Below are 5,000 nucleotides of genomic sequence, written 5' to 3' on the forward strand. Positions count from 1 at the left end.
CAGGCGACGCCGCCACAATCTGCGCCTGACAGACAAAGATAACCGTTCACAAGGAGCCTTGTTATTTCGCACCAAGTCTTTTGCGGGCATAGTTTCTTTCTTTGACATGTATATCTGTATGAAGGTCGGCTTTGCTCTGCCATCGCAGCCTCCCTTCTTTGCTTTTCTCACTGTACCAACAGACATGTCATAAGACTTTGGTTTTTTTTTTATTAATTCTTTTCCTGTGGGTGTGGTGTGCCTCCGCACCCCCCAATCTGTTCCAAGGCCTTGTTTTCTCTCGCTCGCCAAAACACTTTGTCTGTTTTCACAGCCAGTCTACCGGCCTAGACCCAACTGTGCGATATTTCAGAGCCGGCAACAGAGCATGGAAAGTCCGCCAGATTTACCCTTAAATGCTCATAAATGACTTCCAGGCACTCTTCGGAAGGTCTTTTATTTCAAAAGAAGGTCCTTCCTTGAGGGAGCACTTCTTCGGCCACTTTGCAAGTGCAACCGCTGCCAGCAAAAGTTCTGAAAATCGAGTTCCCGAAAATCTCCGGGTACCCCGCCAACCCCCAGCCACCCGAATCGCAAGTGTCAATTCGGCGGGTTGCCTGCCGGTAGTCCTTCCGAAAATGAGGCGCCAAATCGCCGCAACGGCCATTTTTCATTTCGGCATCGGGACTTCCGACGGCAACTGATTAACTAGCCCGGGGACTAGAGCGGCAGCAAATGCAACGTGCCCTCTTGGCGGGAGCAACTTGACCGCCCCCGTGGGGAAAGGTCAACTCGGGGCCCGGGAAAGTCGCCGAGTCCGACCCCATACACTTCCATGAGTTGGGGGTTTTGGCCTTCCCGGCCCAAGGCTCGCCTTATTTCGGCCTGCACTTTCGGAAAAGGGTGCATTCCTTTTGGTTAATGATTTCACCAGCCCGGGTCTTAGCCTCTGCCCCGACGGCTAAGTCTTTTGGTTAATGATTTCCTGCGGCTGGGACTACCCTTTCCCCCGCCCTGCAGGCACCCGGGTCGGGAGGCCGTCGGGGGCACTTTCCGGGGCAAATCCGGACCCTTACGCAAGGGAGAGTGCGCCCCCCGCCTCGGCCGGGGGTCAGGCTGCCGCCTATTAAGCCCGACAGAAAACCCGAAAAATGGACGAAAATGGGAAAAAATCCCCATCCGAAAAAGGCTTAAAAGTCGGTTGGGCGGCAGCTAGGGTCGGTCTCTGCAGACCTGGAGGCTCGGGTGGACTCTTGGAATAAACGTCCAAGTCCCGACTTGCCACCTCCTACTACTGTGCAGATACCCCGCCAACCCCCAGCCACCCGAATGACAAGCGTCCGATCAGCGGGACGAATTTGACAACTCTGGCCGGACCTCTGGAACTCCATCCCGGGTAACCGGGGCAAATTTTTCCGCTTGATCGCCCTTCCACTGGTTAACCATTTGCCCTTTCGGACTTAGTCTCTGGACATTATTCGACGGATTTTCTGGTTAACCATTTGCCCTTTCGGACTTAGTCTCTGGGCATTATTTTCGACTTTTTGGTTAATGATTTCACACTTTTTACTTACTTTTGCGCTTTTTGGTTAATGATTACTCTGCTTACTGGTTAATTATTTGCCCTTTCGGACTTAGTCTCTGGACATTATTTTCGAGTTTTTGGTTAATGATTTCACACTTTTAACATATTTTTGCGCTTTTTGGTTAATGATTACTCTGCTTACTGGTTAATTATTTGCCCTTTCGGACTTAGTCTCTGGAGATTATTTTCGAGTTTTTGGTTAATGATTTCACACTTTTTACTTACTTTTGCGATTTTTGGTTAATGATTTCACACTTTTTACTTACTTTTGCGCATTTTGGTTAATGATTACTCTGCTTACTGGTTAACCATTTGCCCTTTCGGACTTAGTCTCTGGACATTATTTTCGAGTTTTTGGTTAATGATTTCACACTTTTAACATATTTTTGCGCTTTTTGGTTAATGATTACTCTGCTTACTGGTTAACCATTTGCCCTTTCGGACTTAGTCTCTGCACATTATTTTCGAGTTTTTGGTTAATGATTTCATACTTTTTACTTACTTTTGCGCTTTTTGGTTAATGATTACTCTGCTTACTGGTTAACCATTTGCCCTTTTGGACTTAGTCTCTGGACATTATTTTCGAGTTTTTGGTTAATGATTTCACACTTTTTACTTACTTTTGCGATTTTTGGTTAATGATTACTCTGCTTACTGGTTAACCATTTGCCCTTTCGGACTTAGTCTCTGGAGATTATTTTCGAGTTTTTGGTTAATGATTTCACACTTTTTACTTACTTTTGCGATTTTTGGTTAATGATTTCACACTTTTTACTTACTTTTGCGCATTTTGGTTAATGATTACTCTGCTTACTGGTTAACCATTTGCCCTTTTGGACTTAGTCTCTGCACATTATTTTCGAGTTTTTGGTTAATGATTTCACACTTTTAACATATTTTTGCGCTTTTTGGTTAATGATTTCACACTTTTTACTTACTTTTGCGATTTTTGGTTAATGATTACTCTGCTTACTGGTTAACCATTTGCCCTTTCGGACTTAGTCTCTGGACATTATTTTCGACATTTTGGTTAATGATTTCACACTTTTAACTTAATTTTGTGCTTTTTGGTTAATGATTTCATACTTTTTACTTACTTTTGCCCTTTTTGGTTAATGATTACTCTGCTTACTGGTTAACCATTTGCCCTTTCGGACTTGGTCTCTGGACATTGTTTTCGACATTTTGGTTAATGATTTCACACTTTTAACTTAATTTTGTGCTTTTTGGTTAATGATTTCATACTTTTTACTTACTTTTGCCCTTTTTGGTTAATGATTACTCTGCTTACTGGTTAACCATTTGCCCTTTCGGACTTAGTCTCTGGAGATTATTTTCGAGTTTTTGGTTAATGATTTCACACTTTTTACTTACTTTTGCGATTTTTGGTTAATGATTACTCTGCTTACTGGTTAACCATTTGCCCTTTCGGACTTAGTCTCTGCACATTATTTTCGAGTTTTTGGTTAATGATTTCACACTTTTAACATATTTTTGCGCTTTTTGGTTAATGATTACTCTGCTTACTGGTTAACCATTTGCCCTTTCGGACTTAGTCTCTGCACATTATTTTCGACTTTTTGGTTAATGATTTCACACTTTTAACATATTTTTGCGCTTTTTGGTTAATGATTTCATACTTTTTACTTACTTTTGCGCCTTTTGGTTAATGATTACTCTGCTTACTGGTTAACCATTTGCCCTTTCGGACTTAGTCTCTGGAGATTATTTTCGAGTTTTTGGTTAATGATTTCACACTTTTTACTTACTTTTGCGATTTTTGGTTAATGATTACTCTGCTTACTGGTTAACCATTTGCCCTTTCGGACTTAGTCTCTGGACATTATTTTCGAGTTTTTGGTTAATGATTTCACACTTTTAACATATTTTTGCGATTTTTGGTTAATGATTACTCTGCTTACTGGTTAATTATTTGCCCTTTCGGACTTAGTCTCTGCACATTATTTTCGAGTTTTTGGTTAATGATTTCACACTTTTAACATATTTTTGCGCTTTTTGGTTACTGATTTCATACTTTTTACTTACTTTTGCGCCTTTTGGTTAATGATTACTCTGCTTACTGGTTAACCATTTGCCCTTTCGGACTTAGTCTCTGGACATTATTTTCGAGTTTTTGGTTAATGATTTCACACTTTTTACTTACTTTTGCGATTTTTGGTTAATGATTACTCTGCTTACTGGTTAACCATTTGCCCTTTCGGACTTAGTCTCTGGACATTATTTTCGGGTTTTTGGTTAATGATTTCACACTTTTTACTTACTTTTGCGATTTTTGGTTAATGATTACTCTGCTTACTGGTTAACCATTTGCCCTTTCGGACTTAGTCTCTGGAGATTATTTTCGAGTTTTTGGTTAATGATTTCACACTTTTTACTTACTTTTGCGATTTTTGGTTAATGATTACTCTGCTTACTGGTTAACCATTTGCCCTTTTGGACTTAGTCTCTGGACATTATTTTCGGGTTTTTGGTTAATGATTTCACACTTTTTACTTACTTTTGCGATTTTTGGTTAATGATGACTCTGCTTACTGGTTAACCATTTGCCCTTTCGCACTTAGTCTCTGGAGATTATTTTCGACTTTTTGGTTAATGATTTCACACTTTTAACTTAATTTTGTGCTTTTTGGTTAATGATTTCATACTTTTTACTTACTTTTGCCCTTTTTGGTTAATGATTACTCTGCTTACTGGTTAACCATTTGCCCTTTCGGACTTGGTCTCTGGACATTATTTTCGAGTTTTTGGTTAATGATTTCACACTTTTTACTTACTTTTGCGATTTTTGGTTAATGATTTCACACTTCTTACTTACTTTTGCGATTTTTGGTTAATGATTACTCTGCTTACTGGTTAACCATTTGCCCTTTCGGACTTAGTCTCTGGACATTATTTTCGAGTTTTTGGTTAATGATTTCACACTTTTTACTTACTTTTGCGATTTTTGGTTAATGATTTCACACTTTTTACTTACTTTTGCGATTTTTGGTTAATGATGACTCTGCTTACTGGTTAATTATTTGTACTTTCGGACTTGGTCTCTGGACATTATTTTCGACTTTTTGGTTAATGATTTCACACTTTTAACATAATTTTGCGCTTTTTGGTTAATGATTACTCTGCTTGCTTGTTACTGATTTCCCCTTTCGGACTTGATCTCTGGCCGTTCTTTTCGACCTTTTTGGATCAGGTTTCCACACTCTGAAATTATTTTGGGCTCACTGATTAGGCGAGATCAAGGGGGCATGCCTGGGCACTTTGGGCTCAGTTTGGGAAGGCGGCGTCCGTGTGCTCCTCCGCCCTTCCCGCACTTGCGGCTAGGTTTGCCAAACTGCGCTGACCCGCAGCCCTGCCTTTTTGCCCACGGCACACGGAACGACTCAAGTCTGGCTCCGTTCCAGGCCGTTGCCTCCGG

The sequence above is a fragment of the Heterodontus francisci genome, unplaced genomic scaffold (genome assembly GCF_036365525.1).
Source record: "Heterodontus francisci isolate sHetFra1 unplaced genomic scaffold, sHetFra1.hap1 HAP1_SCAFFOLD_1350, whole genome shotgun sequence".
Lineage (NCBI taxonomy): Eukaryota > Metazoa > Chordata > Chondrichthyes > Heterodontiformes > Heterodontidae > Heterodontus > Heterodontus francisci.